The 22539-nt window shown below is 41.0% G+C and overlaps 1 long non-coding RNA gene across 1 annotated transcript; it reads right to left on the bottom strand.

The window, feature by feature from the left end:
- Positions 1 to 2848: 2848 nt before the first annotated feature.
- LOC138800599 (uncharacterized) lies at positions 2849 to 19719 on the bottom strand. The gene is made up of 3 exons (XR_011364483.1): positions 19513 to 19719; positions 4949 to 4978; positions 2849 to 2921 (listed from the first exon to the last, which is right to left on the bottom strand). It is a non-coding gene; the product is annotated as an uncharacterized lncRNA (long non-coding RNA).
- Between the last annotated feature and the right edge of the window lie 2820 nt (positions 19720 to 22539).

Genomic DNA, 22539 nt, shown 5'->3' with positions numbered 1-22539 from the left:
TTTCTACCCACTTTCGGTGGCTGCAACCCGAGGGATAGCTGCGGTCCCTGTCTGAGTGACATCATATACCTACAGTAGAGTTGTGCCTTTCATTTGCACAACTCCAAAAGGTGAGTGCGTCCATCTTCCACTGGAATAGACACACTAGCCCACCACGTTATTGCCCCAGGAAGCGCCCCTCTCTCCTTTTGTTTCCTTATTCATGAAGAACAAGGAGGAGGAAGAAGTTGTGAGGCATGCCAGAGTGCAGCACAAACGCTTAGCCACAACTCCTCTTTGACTCTTCTCTACATGCTCACAAAAGGACTGCCAGATACAACACACTGTCAGCACCTCGGGTAGGGCCTGGGTACTTACAGATTAAATGACAAGGACACTTAGGGCCCTATTCCACCGGACGATTATCGTTTGCATAATCGTTAACGATTAACGATCTCAAACGACCGCTATTGCGAAAGACCTGAAAACGTTCACTCATTTCCATGGAACGATAATCGTTACTTATGATCATATTTGCGATCGTTTTTTCTTTGCTATTTCTTTGCTGTTGCGTTCGTATCTACTGTGAGCAACCGAACGATGTCTTATTCAATGCGAACGATTTGCGAACGTTTTGCGAACGAGCAACGATAAAAATAGGTCCAGGTCTTATCAAGCGATCAACAATTTCTCGTTCGGTCGTTAATCGTTAACTGCATTTCAACTGAACGATTATAGTTTAGATTCGAACGATTTAACGATAATCTGAACGATAATCGTCCGGTGGAATAGGGCCCTTAAGCACTGATCCAATGCCAGTCAACATATCGTTGTGGTAGGACAATAGTTTGTATTTCAGCACTTTCCGACTCTTTTATTGTTCTTCAGGGGTATTGGAATGATCCGTCTTCTTCCACTCCATGCTGAATTGATTCCTATCCCACTTGAGGTCGCTCATTTACATTTTTGGCTATGATTTAGAAGCCAAAAGCAAACACAGCTAAAGCTGTCCATCTTGTCCTGACGTATTGTCTACTTTAAGGTTTATTTATAGGTCTCCTCATTGATTATCATTGGGGATGTGAACTGCAGACACAAACAAGGCAGGTCAAGCCTTCTGATGTCTGCAGTGAAAGCCGGGTGATTACCAATAATATACAGGGTTGATGTATACTACTCCATTGCTTCCTCCTCTAACCACTTACAGCTGCACAAGGATGTCAATATTAACTCCTCATTATTCATCCCGTTGGCTTGATTGATGGGCCGCAATAATAATTTAAATGTAAGTGCAAATGCTTCATGTGGGAATCTATCATAGGGGGTTAGGACGGCATTGCATCTGGATCTGCAGCAGAAGCTGTTTCATATGGTTACCAGCAGCATAAGAACAAGAGGTCAAGGCCTAATTCCGCTCATGTATTGACTAATGCATTAGCTATTTTATCATTGAATCATGTATTCAGATGGATATTTCATCTTTTGTCAGGCACCGAGCAGGTCACATTGGTTGTTTAATGTGGCCGTGTGATGATATTGGGGCATGTGTAAGAAAAGGTAAAGCTCTAGCTATATGGGGTGAGAGAAAGAGGGCTTAAAAGTTTGTGAACCCCTCAAAATATTCTATATTTCTGCATGTATTTGACATTAAAGTAGATGAGGAGAATTAAGGCAAATGAGTCGAAAATATTAAACATTTATTGAATAATGCATCTGTGAGTGGTAAAGGTACATGCCCCATTCTGCTGCATTCTCCCAACAATTTCCACTCTGTTTGACCAATTTAAAGAAACTCCGTCCTGCAATCTGTTCCTAAGCAATAAGCTTGAATAATTATAGTGATCTGCACAGGTGTGCTAGTATCTGCTTCTGTTTGCTTTTTAATCATTCTTTTGTCCGTTGCCTGCTCTGCCCTGTGCCTATAATTGTGAGTGTACTTTGCCTGCCCTGTGCCTATAACTATGAGTGTACTCTGCCTGCCCTGCCCTAATGCTAACATGTATTATATAGATATAAGATGAGGCTACTGAACTAGTGACACAGACAGCTTCCCTTTGTGTAACGTCTATTTTAATGCTAACATGTATTATATAGACATCAGGAAAGCTATAGCACTAGTGACACAAACAGCTTCCCCAAGTGTAATATCTATTCTAATGCTAACATGTATTATATAGACATCAGGAAAGCTATAGCACTAGTGACACAAACAGCTTCCCCAAGTGTAATATCTATTCTAATGCTAACATGTATTATATAGACATCAGGAAAGCTATAGCACTAGTGACACAGACAGCTTCCCTATGTATAATATCTATTCTAATGCTAACATGTATTATATAGACATCAGGAAAGCTATAGCACTAGTGACACAGACAGCTTCCCCAAGTGTAATATCTATTCTAATGCTAACATGTATTATATAGATATCAGGAAAGCTATAGCACTAGTGACACAGACAGCTTCCCCAAGTGTAATATCTATTCTAATGCTAACATGTATTATATAGACATCAGGGAAGCCTACAGCACTAGTGACACAGACAGCTTCCCTATATGTAATGTCTAATCTAATGCTAACATGTACTAAATAGACATCAGGAGAGGCTCAGTACCTGCATTCAGTGGTGCAAAAATATGTAACTGTGCTAGGACCAGAGCTTGAGCAACCCTGCAGTTCCTGATACAACCATTGGTGGCAGCAGAGGACCATGTCTTAGACTCCTTTGAATGTTTCCACACCACACCAAAGCAGCACAGATGATACACACAAGAACAAGTAGACCGGTTACCTCTGCATTGGAGCTGTATGCACAAAATGATGAACCATTTTCAAAGTGAGACCGCATGAATAGTTTCATTTTTTTTTTATTGGTTTCAAAGGTGGACTTTGGTTTTTAATATCTAAATGGCCGTCTCCAATATGTTTCCCTAGGGATAAGGCTGGAATGAAAAGAATAATAACGGAATGACGAAAACCTGTGTAACCATTAAGTGACATGATTTCTGTAATTAATATTCATAGAATTATTTAGTCCTTTATATAGTTACACCATTTCCATAACTATTACTCAAGTTTAGTTTAAGAAATATAATAAGAGAATAAATTAAGTTCAATCTCGAGATTATGATTTCTTGTAGTGTTTAGCATATTATTTTCTCCTGGATCTGGCTGGGGAAAAAAAAGTCTATTATTAGTTTCAATAACTAATTCAATTATAAGAATCAAATGAGAAATGAATCTTTTGATGAATCTGGATTTTTCGGTGGCATAGATAACCTGCCACAATGATGGTTAGACCATCCGAACTGGAATATCTGGCATCATGTTTTAAAGGATCCTAAATGAGCTTGGGTTTTCTCGCTGTGCCTTCTGTGAGAAAAAAAAAATCCTTAAAAAAAAAATCCTTATGTAATAAAATGCTTTACATTCGGCCACTAGGTGTCTCACTTACTGGAAAACTGCAGTTGAGGCTCCATCACTAAGGCAATTTTGTCTTTAGTAACAGAAAAACAGAGACCAAATGCAGGAAGTGATGTCAGTTGGCCCTCTGCTCTGCACAGACTAGCTCAGTGAAGATGAATGCTGATTGGCCAGTAGCTTGGAACACCTCTGTATATTGCTGCATATGAGTAAACTAACTGATCTAAGGCCCGCCTACCAGCTCAGAGTGACATGCAGAAGCATGAGCAGCGCAATGAGGTACTAAATGGACGGCTAGAGCTGCGAAATTAAAATTGATAGCATACATAAGACACTTACACGTTAAAGGGGAACTATTAGTAGGATAGACAAATCTAATCTGCTGATAGCCCCCTATAGCGCCAGGGACAATGAGGAGAAAGGTATGTCTCTTACCTTCTTTCTCGGCGCTGATCCCGCGCTGTTAGTCGGGGTAAATTCCGCTCTGGAGCACCCTTAGGAGCACTGCCGCATCATCCCCATCCATTGATTATTATTAGAAGGGCTGGGCTGAATGACGTGGCAGTGCTCCTAAGGGTGCTCCGGAGATGAATTTACCCCGACTAACAGCGCAGGTCCGGCACAGAGGAGGAAGGTAAGCCACATACATTTCTCCTTAGTTTTCTCAGCGCTATAGGGGGTCATCAGCAGGTTACATTCGGCTAAACTGCTGATAGTTCCCCTTTAAGGCTATGTTCACACAGTGTAATACATTGGCCGTTGGTTCGAGTATCAAACAATGGTTATTGTATTACATGTTCCTCCAGGCCCATATTGCATTATCCGCCTTAGGAACATTACTTTCCACCCATAGAATCTGCTAGCCATATGGGTGTGAATGAAAATCAATTAACCATTGACTTTCATTTTCACTACGGCCGGCAGAACGGCCACACAGTATGTGAACAGTCTATTTTCTATGCCCGTTGTTCACGTACTATTGGCCTTAGACATGATCATTATATTGTACGGCAGCAGTGAATAACGGCCATAGTTGATGCACTGTAATATCAATAGAAATCAATGAATTGTGTTTAATGACCACTATGGCCGTAGGTTTCTGAATTCATTACAATGCGTGAACATAGCCTAAGGCCGTATTAGACAGTCCGAGTCAAGCTGTAAATGAGCACTGATCTCCTAGTTACATACAGAGCTTAGCTTTGTTGCCATCCATTAAGAGGAAACCCTTCCTTCCCAGTATTACTGTAGGACAGAAACCATATCCAGCACAATACAGAACTGGAGACAGAAAGACCCTGACGACGAGCAGTGGCTGAACAGATCCGCAGAGATAAGATCTAAAGGGGTTAGAACAGGAGATGTACAAAAAGAACAGTGGGTTGAAGGTAAATGAATTAATAGGGAAAGTTGGAAAGGATGACAAGAGCTATTGATGGGGTAGAAGAAAGATATCATTGGGGTCCACTTTAAAACCTTACACACCGGCTCTCTAATAACAGTTCTATTACACTCTTCTCAGCATGTATAGCCCTCAAAGTCTTACCATTGGGAGTCCTGGGGCTCTTTGTTCCCTCTGCAATGAAACAAAGGGAAAGTTTTTTGTTGATCAGCAGGAATCATCTCTATGGGGAATTGGTTGAGATGAGTAAATGGAATGATGCAGGAATGTAATTAAACGCACTGGGGTTTATACGATATAATTTCCAGGAAAGCAGCATTTGTGTTAAGATTTGTTCAATTATTTGCTTTTCTAACTGTTATTTTTCCAGAATAAATATAAAAAAAATATAAAAAAACTGACCAGGTCAAGGAACACAACCATGTCTCCACAAAGGATCAAGACTGTCTACATGGTGGTATTAGAAATATCTACATGGTGGTATCAGAAATATCTACATGGCGGCACTAGAAATATCTACTTGGTGGTATCAGAAATATCTACATGGTGGGATCAGAAATATCTACATGGTGGTATCAGAAATATCTACATGGTGGTATCAGAAATATCTACATGGTGGTATCAGAAATATCTACATGGTGGTATCAGAAATATCTACATGGCGGCACTAGAAATATCTACATGGTGGTATCAGAAACATCTACAGTACATGGTGGTATCAGAAACATCTACAGTACATGGTGGTATCAGAAACATCTACAGTACATGGTGGTATCAGAAACATCTACAGTACATGGTGGTATCAGAAACATCTACAGTACATGGTGGTATCAGAAACATCTACAGTACATGGTGGTATCAGAAACATCTACATGGTGGCATCAGAAACATCTACATGGTGGTATCAGAAATATCTACATGGTGGCATCAGAAACATCTACAGTATATGGTGGTATCAGAAACATCTACAGTACATGGTGGTATCAGAAACATCTACATGGTGGTATCAGAAATATCTACATGGTCGCATCAGAAACATCTACAGTACATGGTGGTATCAGAAACATCTACAGTATATGGTGGTATCAGAAACATCTACAGTACATGGTGGTATCAGAAACATCTACAGTACATGGTGGTATCAGAAACATCTACAGTACATAGTGGTATCAGAAACATCTACAGTACATGGTGGTATCAGAAACATCTACAGTACATGGTGGTATCAGAAACATCTACATGGTGGTATCAGAAATATCTACATGGTGGTATGAGAAATATCTACATGGTGGTATCAGAAATATCTACATGGTGGTATGAGAAGTATCTACATGGTGGGATCAGAAATATCTACAGTACATGGTGGTATCAGAAATATCTACATGGTGGTATCAGAAACATCTACAGTACATGGTGGTATCAGAAACATCTACATGGTGGCATCAGAAACATCTACATGGTGGTATCAGAAACATCTACAGTACATGGTGGTATCAGAAATATCTACATGGTGGTATCAGAAATATCTACATGCTCGTATCAGAAACATTTACAAGGTGGCATTAGAAACATCTACAGTACATGGTGGTATCAGAAACATCTACAGTACATGGTGGTATCAGAAATATCTACATGGGGGAAACGAGAGTACAGTACCTGAATGGTAGTCTTAGAAGTATTAAAGCGACTCTGTACCCACAATCTGACCCCGCCCCCCCCCCCCCCCCCCCCCCCCCCAAAACCACTTGTACCTTCGAATAGCTGCTTTTAATCCAAGATCTGTCCTGGGGTCCGTTTGGCAGGTGATGCAGTTATTGTCCTAAAAAACAACTTTTAAACTTGCAGCCCGTGCCAAACGGGAGTATCTGTGCCCTAACTTTGCACCACCCCTCCGTCCCTCCTCCCCACCCTCCTCATCATTAGGAATGCCACTAGAACATTTTCTTCATGCTGAACATTGCACATTGCCTTAACGATCCAGCCCATGTGCCGGGCTGCCACAGGCGGGGAATAGGATACAATCTGCCTGGAGCATTCTTAATGATGAAGAGGGTGGGGAGGAAGGACGGAGGGGTGGTGCAAAGTTAAGGCACAGATATGCATAGTGGACGGTACGGGGGGCGGTGAACTGGGCCGGCTGGGTGCCACAGGAGGGGGTGGGCCAGGCGGCACACAGTGGTGCTGGGGGCAAATGGGACACGCCCCAAATGCTCTAAAGCACATGATTTAAATAAGGGCAATTAGGCTATTACTCGGCAATGGGGGGGAGTTGGACAAATTTCAGAACGGTGATGTGCAGCTTAGGTAATCAGCTTATGGGGCATATCAGCGGGTTCTCTGGTCAGCTTTAAAGCCGTACTGTTATTTGTTTAAACTCTTGACATGTTCAGACATGTCAAAAGTTAAAGGGGTTAGGGGGTTATCCAGTGCTACAAAAACATGGCCACTTTCTTCCAGCAACAGTACCACTCTTTTCCCCAGTTTAGGCAACTTGGAGCCTAATTGCAAACCACACCTGACCTGGAGACAAGAGTGGTGCTGTCTCTGGAAGAAAGTTGTCATGTTTTTCCAACTCTGCATAATCCCTAATCCCTTTAAGAAACATGTTAAAACATGCAATCTTCAAAGACCCCCACCTGATCACTGTGCCCCTTGGTTTCGGCCTCTTTCCTCATAAAGCTCGGGGTGTACAGACACAGTGAAAGTTATAAGACTTTTACTTGGTCTGTAATCAGTTTACTCAACTTTCCAAGACTAGAACGTATCAGAAGTTCTCGGAGAGTTTAGGTACACTTGAATGGTCACATGGATTTGCAGGTAAACAGCACAGAAATTAACATTTATTTGGAAAACCTTGCTGCACGCTGGTGTAATTTTTGGCTGCTCCTACCTTTAACCCTTTGAGGATGTAAGCAATTTTTTTTCTCATTTTTTCCTCTGCCTTTAACTGATAGAAATTTTTTTTTCCTTTCGGAAAATGCTGTAAGATTTTTTGTTTGTTTGTTTTTGTGTGCATTTTTATAGTCGATTTTTTTTTTGTGTGCATTTTTATAGTCGATTTTTTCATCTGTTTTATGCAAAAGAATAGATAAAAAAAACTAATGAACAACAGATGCATTTGTTGTTTGCATCCATTTTTCCATTGGCATCCATTATGTATATATATATATATATATATATATATATATATATAAGAACAGAGCAAAGATCAAAACAAATCAATTTTTTAGCGTACATAAAAACATGGTCAGCCATTTTTTTGTGTTTGCTAAAAAAAAAAAAAATGCTGCATTTTAATCCTTTTTTTCTTTCTTTAAGGCTATGTTCACACTACGTAAAACAATGGCTGTTGTTTTCACGAGTCGGAATTTTGCGGTCGTTTAATTTTGCGGTTGTTTAATATTGCCTCCTAGCATGTTTTTAATCGGGCTGAAACATGTCATTTAATTGAAATACTGTTTAATTGAAATAATACTAGCTCAATAAACCACTCAGTAATTTTTTTGCATTAAAATCAAGTTTAATTTGGCCGAAATAAATTTTACGTGTGCGGCCGCATTGAAATTCACGGCCGTAGTTGTAGCATTACTGACGTGTTCATTTTTCACGGGTCCATATGAACTATGGCTGTAGTCTTATATGCTGTGTGCATTGTACGACCGTAGTTCGAAGTACGAATTGCTATATCGTATCTTCCTCAAAACAACGGCCGTAGTTTTGCGGTGGAAACTACGGCCGTTGTTTTACGTAGTATGAACATAGCCTTACACTGGAAGGCACACAAAGGCATCCATTTTTTCATTCGTCTTTTTGCATAAATGGATTAAAAAACGGATTGCAAAAATGCAGTGTGAACCCAGACTTACTCTTTATTTTAACATAAAATATCAAGCAAAAAACAAATTACAGGACTGTGATGAAGTGCTGAGGGAAAGCAATGCATTCTGGGAATTATAACAATGAGCAACTTCGGTGGTTCCAGAACTGAGGCAGACAGGTAAGCAAAGCTATATGCTTCTACAGCATGTTTAGGCTATGTTCCCATGTTTTCTTTTTTGGCGGCTTCAGGTAAAAAAAAAAAAAGACGTTGCAGGAATGTAGCCTTATTATTTTACCTGATGTCAGGGTCAGTGTACCCCATTAGGCTATGTTCACGCAACGTCAAAATGATGGGTGTTTTTATTAAAAGGAACCTGTCACCCGGGACGCGGGCTCAGAGAACACCCGACCACCCCAGTGCAGCCTCGGATACTTATCCTTTCCTGCAAGTCCCGCTCCTGGACCCAGTCATGGCGCCGAAGCTGAGCGTGCGCTGTACGCTAATTACCAGAGATGAGTCTGATGCCCATAGAGAATGAATGGAGCCGTCATTCTCTATAGGCATCGGACTCATCTCTGCAGCGCGCGCGCACCTCTTCCGACAAGGGTATCTTCGGCCCAGGACCGTGTCCAGGAGCCGGACTTGCCGGAAAGGGTAAGTATCCGGGGCTGCACCGGAAGGTCGGGCGGGCTCTGCGCCCGCTTCCCGGGTGACAGGTTCCCTTTAAGTAGCCACCATTTAAAGGAAGATAACGGCTGTTGTTCAATGATACTGGCCTTCCTCATTTTGACAGTGTGTGAACATAGCCTTAACGTGGACCTGTAACAAAACTCCCAAAAAGTTAATGTTAATATAGTAAAATAGCTTAGGATGCCCTGATTACACACCTTTTAAAAAAAAAAAAATTTAAAACACTCTTTCATTTAATTTACTTAAAAGTCAGAGGGGAGTGAACTAAATTCTGATAACAAAAGTGAATATCAGGTGATGGGCGAGATTATACAGTAGGGGGTAGGAATGTTTTACAATTAAAGTGATTTACACCTGATACATACGCCTTTGACTGTATAATCACACCAATCACCTGATATTCATCTTCTTTATTAAAAAAAAACAAAAAAAAAAAGAAAGAAACAAGTTTACGCCCATCTGTCTATTAACTAAATTGTCAGGAATATAAACCCACATATCCCAGGAGTAGAGGGGCATATCAAGAAACTGTGAGAAGGTGCATGATCAGGGCACCCTACGCTATTTATTAAACGTATTATCTCATTTTTGTGGTTGACTACAGGTCCACTTTAAGCTTGCTGACAACTCCTATGACAGCCGTAGCAGTAGAGGATGAGATGAATTTCATTTGACTTGTGATTTAGTGATTTGATTTATATTTTTTATGATACCTCTTTACCTGTATATAAATTATATTTTTATACCACCCCCCCCCCCTAAGAAAAAAAAAATTATGTGTTTTTTTTGTGAAGTTTTTGAACTATTTAACACATTTAATAACAAGGGGGAAAAAACTGTAACCTATTTAACTTTTGCTTTCTCACCGCACAAACATTTAGAGAGCAGACAGTGCCAAAACACTTCCAAACACCGGGCTAAATTTATAGCAGACGAACTGCCAGGCGCTTTGCCTCCACGTCATGCCGATTCAACGATAAAATATGGAAGTTGGCAGATGAAAGCCGTCAATACCGTTCGCTAAGGATCTGCCGGTTTTAAGTTCAGACTCAAATTAAAAGATGGGCAATTTTTTTGTAATTTTTTTTTTTTTTGTAATGTTAAAAATGGGATAAATGGATGTGTGCGCTCTCCGGCGCCGGGGTGCTGGCAACATTATTTGCATAAACAGACATTTTTACAGTAAACAACATTTCAGTCAGTAAAGTGCATTACCATAGAAAACAGCTCTGTCAGAGCTTATTATACCCCCCTGGTGAGTTTCAGTGTCAAAACATTTAAAAAGCCTTCAAATCACTCTCCCTATTAACATTTTCTAAATTGGAATTCTAAACTTGGGCTTTATTTGGCATCTTTTTTTTTCGGCGTTCGTGGCGGGATGACATGAGCTTGTATGTAATTCAGACAGATCCTCTCCTTACATCCTGGCTGATCACAAGCACTTTTACTTATCTGCACTCCCATTCTGCCAAAGTCACATTATCTTCTGATTTCGCTGCCTCTCCCTGTCCGCTTTCATCTACCATTTTCGTGTGGCTTTCATATCTTTTACTGTTAACTCATCTTTATCAATTACATTTCCACTCTCTCTGGTATCACAAGTGATTAACGTCACTCCTTTTTCTGTCATTTTTTTCTTTTTTTCCCGGGTTGTTGATGTGCCGGAGCAGATGGGTACAGTACATCGGCCTTCAGTATGGCTTGTTTGTTAGGTTTTATGTTAACTTGTAGATTTTTTTTAGGGGGGGGGGGGGGCTGAAAAACAAAGAGACGTGTTGGAAGCGATATCACGTAATGATGGGACTTCTAGGCGCCTGTATATCCGAGGAAGTAATGGAAAAGTTGCGCAGTAGTTGCAGGACTATGTGTGACTACATGATGTGCTGCCAGATCTACAGAACTCCAGTATCACAGGGACATCTTTCTTCACTGCCGCCAGAGTAGTTGTGAGGAATCTTCCACCTTTATTTACCCCCAAGGTTCATCTACCTATATATTATCTCCTATCTATCTATCTCCTATCTATCTATCTATCCATCTATCTATCTATCTATCTATCTATCTATCTCCTATCTATCTATCTATCTATCTATCTATCTATCTATCTCCTATCTATCTCCTATCTATCTATCTCCTATCTATCTATCTATCTATCTATCTATCTATCTATCTATCTATCTATCTATCTATCTCCTATCTATCTATCTATCTATCTATCTCCTATCTATCTATCTATCTATCTATCTCCTATCTATCTATCTCCTATCTATCTATCTATCTATCTATCTATCTATCTATCTATCTATCTCCTATCTATCTATCTATCTATCTCCTATCTATCTATCTATCTATCTATCTATCTATCTATCTATCTCCTATCTATCTATCTATCTATCTATCTATCTCCTATCTATCTATCTCCTATCTATCTATCTATCTATCTATCTATCTATCTCCTATCTATCTATCTCCTATCTATCTATCTATCTATCTATCTATCTATCTATCTATCTATCTCCTATCTATCTATCTATCTATCTATCTATCTCCTATCTATCTATCTATCTATCTATCTATCTCCTATCTATCTATCTATCTATCTATCTAATCTATCTATCTCCTATCTATCTATCTCCTATCTATCTATCTATCTATCTATCTATCTATCTATCTATCTCCTATCTATCTATCTATCTATCTCCTATCTATCTATCTATCTATCTATCTATCTATCTATCTATCTATCTCCTATCTATCTATCTAGCCAGCTATCTAATGCTACGTTTACATGGGACAATAATTGGCCCGATCGCACGATTAACAATGTCGGAGTGACATTTTTTTTTTTTTTAAATAACGATCAGCGTTTAGACAGTACGATATATAGTACGGAAAAATCGTTTTAAGATCGTTTTAAGATCGCCCGCCCGCAGCCCGGCCCGCCTGCAGCCTGGCCCCCCGCCCCCGCAGCCCAGCCCCTGCTCATCCGCAGCCCGGCCAAGCATCCTACAGCCCCCCCCCGCCGGCTCGATCGCCAACGCCGTTGGCCCGATCACAACCCCGCCGCCCCGATCGCCACCCCCGCCGCTCCGATCGCCACCCCCGCCGCTCCGGTCGCCCCCGCCGCCCCGGCCACGAGCATACCTTACCTGCTCGGCGTAGCGGGTGTTCGAAATTCCCGGCTCCCCTCTTTTGTGCATTGATTGGCTGAAGAGGGGAGCCGGGAATTTCAAACAGCTCCTCTCCAGCCAATCAGTGCTCCTCTTCAGCCAATCGATGCACTGAAGAGGGGAGCCGGGAATTTCGAACACTGCTACGCTGAGCAGGTAAGTTGTGGCCATGGCGGCGGGGGCTATCGGAGCGGCGGGGGTGGCGATTGGAGCGACGGGGGTGGCGATCGGGGCGGCGAGGGGTGCTGATCGGCCGGGGTTGCGATCGAGCCGGCACAGGGGGCTGCAGATGAGCGGGGGGCCGGGCTGCGGGCGGCCGGACTTTTGTGACGACTGTTTACACGGAGCGATCTTCGAATTTTTTCCGAACGATCAACAACGATTTGAGAACATGTTGAAAGATCAAAATTAACGATTTCTCGTTCGGCGTTTGATTGTTCGCTGCGTTTACACGTACGATTATCGTTCAAATTCGATCGTTATCGCGCAAATTCGCACGATAATCTTTACGTGTAAACGCACCATTACTCCTATTTATCTATCTATCTATTATCTATCTATCATCTATCTATCTATCTATCTATCTCCTATCTATCTATCTATCTATCTATCTATCTCCTATCTATCTATCTATCTATCTCCTATCTATCTATCTATATATCTCCTATCTATCTATCTATCTATCTATCTATCTCCTATCTATCTATCTATCTATCTATCTATCTATCTCCTATCTACCTATCAATTATCTATCTATCTATCTATCTATCTATCTATCTATCTATCTATCTATCATCTCTCTATCTATTGATCTATCTATCTATCTATCATCTAACTATCTCCTATCTCCTATCTATCTATCTATCTATCTATCTATCTATCTATCTATCTATCTCCTATCTATCTATCTATCTATCTATCTATCTATCTATCTATCTCCTATCTATCTATCTATCTATCTATCTATCTATCTATCTATCTCCTATCTATCTATCTATCTATCTATCTATCTACCTATCAATTATCTATCTATATATCTGTCTATATATTTTATGTCTCCTTCCTTCCTTCCCTCCATCCATCTCTCCTTCTTTTCTTACCTCCCTTTTCTCCCTTTCCCTTCCTTCTCTTCTCTCTCTTTTCCTTCTTAAAGGGGTACTCCGGAGACTGAAAAAAAAATCATATTGCTAATACATTGCATTAATAACTAAATATAATTATATTACTTTGTAAAATAACTTTATTAAAATAAATATATAGTTTTTTTATGAGTATATTCACATCTGTTGATCTCCAGCCCCCCTCTGCTGCTGTTTGTGTCAGTAACTGCAGAGCTGTCTGAGCCCAGCAGTACCTGATCCCCTGGTCAAGTGATGCCGCACAACCCTATACTGAGCAGGGTGCCATTCCCTCCCCCCAGTACTGTATATTCGTATGTAGATTACCCAGTGGGGAGACCTTATAGCGAGCGGTGCCCTTCCCCACCTCCTTTCACCATCACTTTAGTGGTCATGCCTCTTTGACTCTTCACACAGAGGTAACACCTAGTCAGCGCAGGATGGCTCTATAGGAGGGTACCTGACCCCGGTCATAGAATATATTGTGTTCTGCCATAAAGCATATTGTGCCACTGATAATAAATTTATTAGTCAATCAAAAAAATTGTATATCATATAGAGAATAATTCTATATCCAGAAGGAGAGCGCCCCCTTCTGGGCTCATCAGGAAGTGCATAGAGAGCTGAGCCCTATGAATGATTATAATGCACAGATAGATAATGTGCAATGTACAGAACCTTCTAGAACACTATGTGAGTGGTATAAGCTACTGACTTCTGGGGGGTAATTGTGACTCCCGGGTCAGGATGCTACACACTTGGCCTGTCTGTTCCTATGTGTTATCTATGTTGCACACCTTTCCAACCCCAGCTAATAGAATAGCTACAGAGAAAGCAGAAGGTCAGAGTTTACTGTTACTGCTAAGAGAGGACGGACGTGCAACACATTCTATTACACGTCCTCCAGGCTTCACAAAGCCCAGGACTCCGGCCGCCCACGGTGGGATTACAGATACATTACATCACTGGCCAAATTCTGGAGAGAGATATTGGTATGACTGTATGTGAAAATATACTTTTACTGATCCAGCATGGTAAACACTATAGATAATATAAAAAGGTTCAATTTCTCTTAATAGTTGTAAAAAAATAATATAAACTATAAAACTAAGACATCTCTGCTATCTTATTGACCTGCAGAATGAAGATAACAAGTCAGTAATGGGAACAAAGTAAAAAAAAATAAAATAATAATAACAACAACAACAATTATATATATATATATATATATATATATATATATATATATATATATATATATAGTCCTCCAGTACTTTTCAGCTGCTGTATGTCCTGCAGGAAGTGGTGTATTCTTTCCAGTCTGACACAGTGCTCTCTGCTGCCTCCTAAAAACCTCTCCTGCTCTGGACCTTTAGCTTTTCATCACAGTACTCCCACCCTGTATACTAGCAGGCCCTCCTCACCTCCACCCCCAGCAAAACCATGCTGAGGCCAGTACTATTGACGATAACACTATATTATTAAGTTATATAGTTGATTGATAGGTTTTTTTTAATCATTTGTTTCTGACACCTATAATAACAGTTTAATTTCTCCTCTCTAAATAGCGCTCAGAGCTGCAGACATGGACAGATATGTGATAGGGAGATAAAACTAATTATATCTGCTTCTAAGCTGATGACTGCATAAAAGTTATGAAATCATGTATTACTTCTAAGATAGAGTGTCATAGATGTCATAGGCTAAGCTGCAGCATGCATGCTTCCCCTCCCCCCCCCTTCCAGCCCTAAATTATTTAAGTACAATGCGGGAATCCATACCTTGTATGTCAATCATACAAATCAGGGAAGAGAAGGAAGAAAAGAGACAAGAAGACAAGCTCCAGCTCTAATGATTGAGCTTAGAAGGAAAACATGATTTTATAACTCTGCAAAAATCTATCATCTAAGAGGCGGATATCAGTTTTATTCCTGCTCTTGTCTGCAGCCCCTAGCATGATATACAGCTGACAGATCCATCCACACAGGTGTACAAGGCCGTGGTGGGAATGGAGGGAAATTATAGATTTTGTGAATACTTTATTTCTGCATTTCCATAGCAATCCTCTGTAATAGACCTATGTGAACGCGTCCTCATCCTTCTAGAAGATTCTTGTATTCTTCTCTTTCCTGAACTCATTAGTGCTTGTTTTTTTCCCTAATTACTTCTAATGTTTTATTTACCCATGGAGTCTAATGACATCGCTTTATACATAGATTTTTGGGACATTTTTTGCAGACACTATAGGCATGTTCCCAATGTGACTCCTTATACTGTATATTTCTGATTATATCCTAATTTAGCAGATTAGGAGAAGCTATTGGGTTTAAATCACTTAATTTCTTCCCTCCACCCCTCCCCCACGTTCACTACCTGATTGTATTTTCTAATGAGCTGCTTATATGGCGACTTAATAGGCTCTAAACAGCTCCAATATTTTTATACATAACGATATTGAACACCGGCAGCACCATGTTAACACATCATTAATGAAGATGAATAGACATTATTGGAAAATCATAGCTATAACTCTGAGAGTAAAATCACACCGAGCTCCTGTTAACCTGCGCAATTCTCCCCAATCAATAGAACTACTTAGAACCGGGCTCCAGCCTGACGTTATAATATTAGTATTCGGAGGCTGTTAGATAGAGATGTTTATGGCCCCAGCAATGCTCTGGTCTACCTGTAGGCTATTTCTAGGTAGCAAAAAAAATTTAAAGGGGTTTCCTATTTAGTTATGATAAGGCTGGGTTTACACTGTGTTTTTTGCAGTCCGTTTTTTTATAAAATAAAAAAAATAAAAAAACAGATGTATTTGCGTGTAGGGCTATGTTCACACAACGTAAAAAATATTGAAAAGGCGTCCGATTTTCATATTTTAAAAAACTTCGTTTTTTGCCGCGACTTAATTGACTGCAATGGCAATGCAATGAAGATGGACGTTCAATGCGCACTGTGTATTGAATAACGGACGTTTTTGCCGCGGACGGCAAAATAATGAACATGATCATTATTTTCGGACGTCTTGTGCAAACAGCGGACGTTTTTTATTAGTTGGTCACAAACAGTTTTTCTTTTCTCACCGTTCTTTCTCCGTTTTTTCGATTAAATTCAATGGACTTTACAATTAAGCCGCCTCCAAAGGCCAATTAGTAATCCCAAACTAGAATAATGTACAATCACCAGGCATTGCACTAAGGGGAGGCCAGGCTGCTAAATGACGTCTGTTATTCTAGACTCAAAATAACGGACGTCATTTTAAACGGAGCTGAAAAAAACGTTGTGTGAACATAGCCTTTGTGTGCATCCGTTTCTCCATTGACTTCCATTATAAAAAAATAAAAAAAAAGGTTAAAAAAATGGATCAAAATACAAAAACATCCATTTTTCATGGGATTTTTGCAACAAAAAAAAAAGGATGAAAAAACTAACTGCAATAAATGTAGTGTGCACTCAGTCTAAGCTGAGAGTAGAAATTTTGCTATTGAGATCCCCAATGATCACTTGTAATCTGCAGGATGTACCATTAGCACTAACTCAGTCAAGCAGAAGATTATTATTATTATTATTATTATTATTATTATTATTATTAATAATAATAATAATAATAATAATAATAATAATAATAATAATAATAATAATAATATAAGTGATGTGTACAGTCCTCCAAAGGGACAGACACTCTTTGTAGTCACTGTTTTTTCTGATCAATAGCCTTCTCTGATTAGATTGCATTGTTCCAGCCCTCTGGGAAGAGATGGTTGGAGCCCTGTTACATTGAGCGGTAATCTGCAATAATCACTCCATGTAACAAAGACAACAATTATTGGCTGATCGTGTCTTTAGGTCCGGACCTAAAATCATCGGCTACTGGGCGCACATCGGTGCGTGTAATAGCAATGCATTGCCGACGGCTGATGACTGTTGGAAAAAAAAGTTATACATACCTGTCTGCGCTCCCTGATGTCCGATCACTGGTCACAGCACTGCCCCTGTGATTAGCTGAGAGGCCTATCACCTCAGACACTGCTGGTCACTAGCAGGACATATAGGAGCGGGGACAGGTATGTATAACTTTATAATTTTACAAGGGCTGCACGGACATCGCTAACTATACAGCCCTTGCTGCACGATTATCTTGCTGTATATGGGAGCCAATGTAGCAGATTGGCGCTCGCTCACATCAACTCATCAAGTAGTCTTACACGGCCCTTAAACTTGGGTCTTCTTCCTGTGAACTTTCTAGGGACTGTGGGGGAGGGTCATGTGACCTACTTCTCATACATAGTTTCCCCCCAGCAGCACAGAGAATATTAATCCCTGCACAATCATGTACCTTAGTTTATGTGTGTCTCATACAGCACATGTTAGACATGCCTAGACTCACAGTATCCAAACAATATTAGACTATCAAAATGACAGACGTTTTTATTGGACGATCATCATTTAAAGACAAATAACAACCGGTATTTTATAATATTGTCCAATAAAAACTGCCGTCATTTTAACGGTGTGTCAACCTATCCTTCCACAACCGCTGCACTACAACCAGTATTCTTTAGCAGCAAGTACAATGGGTACCCGGGCTCATACAGATCTACCTGATGCATGAATAGCATGAATACCCGGAAGATGATGTAAATAATACTTCTCCATTTCTTATAAACCGAACAGACATCTTTTAGTAGGCAAAGTATTTACATAGGAGTAAGTGATATCATGCAGTTTTTAGTGTGGGAGTAGAGTTGTCGATTCATATGATATTTGAAAACATTCTCTGTTTGCCATATGTCATTTCTAAAATAATAAAAGTTGATCATCAATTATTTTTACCAAGTCTAAGTACAGGATGACGACTTTACTTCTATACTATGTTCAGTAGAGATGAGCAAACCAAACTTGATAAACCAAGATCATCCTCCTCTCTGGCCTTCCATCTAAGACCTTTGCTCCCCTTCAGAATATCCTTAAAGGGAACCTGTCACCCCCGTGCCAGGGTGAAGGCCGTCCGACCCCCCGCTAGAGCCCCGGATACTTACCCCATTTCGCCAAGTCCCATTCCTGGAGCCGGTCCCGGGGCGGAGAGTTATCCCCGTCTGAAGCCCGGCACGCGCGCTGCTGAGATGAGTCCGATGCCCATTGAGAATGACGGCTCCATTCATTCTCTATGGGCGTCGGACTCATCTCAGCAGCGCACGTGCCGGGCTTCAGACAGGGATATCTCCGTCCCAGGACCAGCTCCAGGAACAGGACTTGGGGTAAGTATCCGGGGCTCTAGCGGGGGTCGGACGGCCTTCACCCCGGCACATAGGGGGGACAGGTTCCCTTTTACTCTGCTGCCCAACTAATCCACCTATTCTTTCACTTTGCCTCTGCTTCTTCCCTCTTCCAATCCCTCCACTGGCTCCCCATTGCACAATGTATTCATTTTATATTGCTGACCATGACGTACAAGGCCATCCACAACCTGCCCCTCCGATTATCTCTGACCTGATATCCCGCTCACGCATCCTACGATCCTCCAACGACCTCCTTTTATGCTCCCCCCTTGTTCGTATCTCCCACAACCGCCTCCAAGACTTTGCCCGAGCCTCCCCCATACTCTGGAACTCACTACCCCGACACATCTGGCTCTCATCCACCATCAAGTCATTCAAAAGTAACCTGAAAACCCAACTCTTCAAACTAGGCTACAACCTACAATAATTCTGCACCACACTTTGACCAGCAGCACTTTACCTTCTGTCTCTCTCCCCGTACCTCTTAGATGGTAAGCCCTCTTTCCTTTGCAAGGTCCTCTTTCCTTTGCAAAAAGTTCTGAACTTTTTGCAAAGTTCGTAACAAACCCAGTTCAAGATGGCAGAAAATTTTATACTAATAGAAAAAAAAAAAAGAGCCTATGCTCACCTGTCCATGCTCCCCTGTTATCCTCCTATGGATCTCCGGCATCCCCCACCGGTTTTGTATTACTTTAAAGTGAATGGCTTCATGTAATTCTACATTCCTCCTGTAGTGGCCGCTGCAGGCAAAGTCTCAGGAACTAGATTCGTAGCGATCATTTGATTACAGTGGGGACAATCAGATTAAAGGGGTTGTCTAATCCTTTTCATCATGTATTCTGTGGGGAGAAAACAAGAATATAGAGCCATGTTATTAGGAACGTCGGAGAGTGACATTTTAATACATTTGTAATAAATGTGCAGATGCTCTAGTAACAGATTACCGGTGATGTTATCGCTGGGGTTTATATTGTTTCAGTATCACTTGTATTTCATTACATAGATTTATGGAGCGGGTGCGAGTTTAGCCTTGTCAGGTACCACTTATCGGTTTTATGACTCACTCCTGATGACAAAAATATGAGAATCGCACAAATTCATAAAAGTCTCGACAATTGCCACATTATTATCTGCCTGCGCTACCATCACTGTGGGACCATTTATCAGACACTTAAAGGGCACGATGATGATTTGACTCATAGGGCATTCCATGCATTTTGCGTAATTTCTATATATGGTTTTTCCTATAATGTCTATCCACCCTAATATGTTAAAGGAAAATTCTAGGTAAAAAAAAATTTCCATTAGGCAGACCAAAAACACTACTATGGCACAACTGCACTATATAAGAGGGGTCAAAGCCATGTGGTGGTCTTGTAGATAACTGGTCTATTATGGGATGATGACCTTTCCGCTCTGGTGATAGTGATGCCTCACATAGTCATTCTGTCAGCACAGTAATCCTCTTATCTGATCTATGGGCTACAGGAAAATCAGTCTGAACGTTCTGATATCCAGAAGGAAAGACGGTTGTAGCATGGTAGTCAGTACGAATACGCAAATTCACTCTCCTCAAAAAGCAAAGAAACTATTTTATACTAGTGGAACCACAAAGGTCTTCCTAAAGGATATCAATACTGGGTAAGTATATACAGTGAGGACACACAATGGGGTCCGTTTACTAATAAACAGTGTTGAGTAAACTTCATGGAAGTGTCCGAGTTCGGCAACGTCTCCGAACCTAAACTCACCACATTTGATTAACGGTGGCTAAAGAAGGTTGGATGCAGCAATAAGAAGTCCTGGGAAAACATAGATGCAACCATAAGCCATAGGCTGTATCCATGTTTTCCAGGACTCCCAGGTTACTATATACAGGAAATAAGTGACTGCAGCAGTACTGGTGGATTATATGTTGTCCTGGAGCTGCTGAACATCGAGGCCTATCTCCTGCGTCTGTGGCGACTCTGTACCAACAATCTGACCCCCCCCCCCCCCCCCCAAACCACTTGTACGTTAGGATAGCTGCTTTTAATCCAATATCTGTCCTTGGGTCCGTTCGGCAGATAATGCAGTTATTGTCCTGAAAAACAACTTTTAAACTTGCAGCCCCGTGCCCAACGGCCGGGGCTTAGAGTATCTGTGCCCTAACTTTGCATCACCCCTCCGTCCCTCCTCCCCACCCTCCTCATCATTAGGAATGCCACTGGAACATTTTCTCCAGTCTTAACACTGCACAGGTGTATTAATGATCCAGCCCATGTGTCCCGTGCTGACACAGGTGGGGAACAGGAGACAATATGCCTGGGGCATTCCTAATGATGAAGAGGGCGGGGAGGAGGGACAGAGAGGTTGTGCCAGCCTAATGCATACACAATGTAAGCCCCAGCCGTTGGGCACAGGGCTGCCAGTTTAAAAGTAGTTTTTTAGGACAATAACTGCATCACCTGCTGAACGGACCCCAGGACAGATCTTGGATTAAAAGCAGATATCCGAAGGTACAAGCGGTTTGGGGGGGGGGGGGGGGGTAAGATTGTGGTTACAGAGTTGCTTTAGCCCCCCCCCACACACACACACACACACCCACACCAGAGTAAAGCACCTTTTACAAGCACAACTTCTTTTATATGGACACCCGTTCATTGGAATAGCTACAGCACATACCACGACTAGCAGGCACCCCTTTAGTTCATGGTCTGCCTATGGTATTGCACCTCAGTCCCATTCAAGTGGAAACTACAATATCAAACAACAGACAGGCGCCCTTTCTAGAAAATAGGCCGACCCCCTTTCTTTTCTAATCTCCTTCAGTTTTTTGTTCCGACAATACAAATGTTCCCCACTAATGGATTTACATGATCTAGATGAAAAAATAAGAATATATTATAATTTTTTTTTCCTGTAAGGTCCTGTATATCGCGTCTGTGGCACACACACAGGCGCGCCGGCTGCACAGGTTTTATCTCAGAAGGCTGAGCTGGTTTTTATGCTGCGCCATTGTGATTGATGTTGCAGGTCAGCATCTATACAGCACAGCCCATAAATAAAGGAAACATTTGAATAAAACAGCAGCGTTTGGGAGATCGGCCCCATAATTCTGCTTTGACATCAGTTTGTCCTGTAATGTAGATGTAAAATAAAATCCCGTTTTGGCTGGTATCATGCAGGTTGGTTAAATTGATGGCTGCAGATTATTATGAGCAGCCTCAGCCATTTTTGAACTGCAAATCTCTTCTTCTCTTTCTAAAACGCCCAAAATGGCTGAGCCCATTTAGGTTTTATGGAGCCAGATGGCTACCTTCTGTACAATACAATATCCTGGCAAATAACTTCCTTTTACAGCCATTTTTTTTTCAAAGTGAAATCATATGACCTCCACCTCCAACAAAAGGTACGGACGCAACTAAGCTGATCGAAGATCTAAGGATTTCATTTTTCAAAACTTTTTGAAACTTTTTATTTTTTCAATTTACAAAAGTTTTATGAAACTTACAAAAATTACTGGTTTGCAAAATGTTGTAAATGAATGGAGAATCTAAACTACATCTGGTCAGGGCATGATGTGCATTTGTAATAGACGAAAATATTCAGTTAAAGTAAATCGTTTAAAGGGGTCTTCTACTTTTCCTTATTAATGGGGTACTCCGGAGGAAAA

The sequence above is a fragment of the Dendropsophus ebraccatus genome, chromosome 9 (genome assembly GCF_027789765.1).
Source record: "Dendropsophus ebraccatus isolate aDenEbr1 chromosome 9, aDenEbr1.pat, whole genome shotgun sequence".
Taxonomy (NCBI): Eukaryota; Metazoa; Chordata; class Amphibia; order Anura; family Hylidae; genus Dendropsophus; species Dendropsophus ebraccatus.
This window is presented reverse-complemented; position numbering and strand designations above follow the sequence as displayed.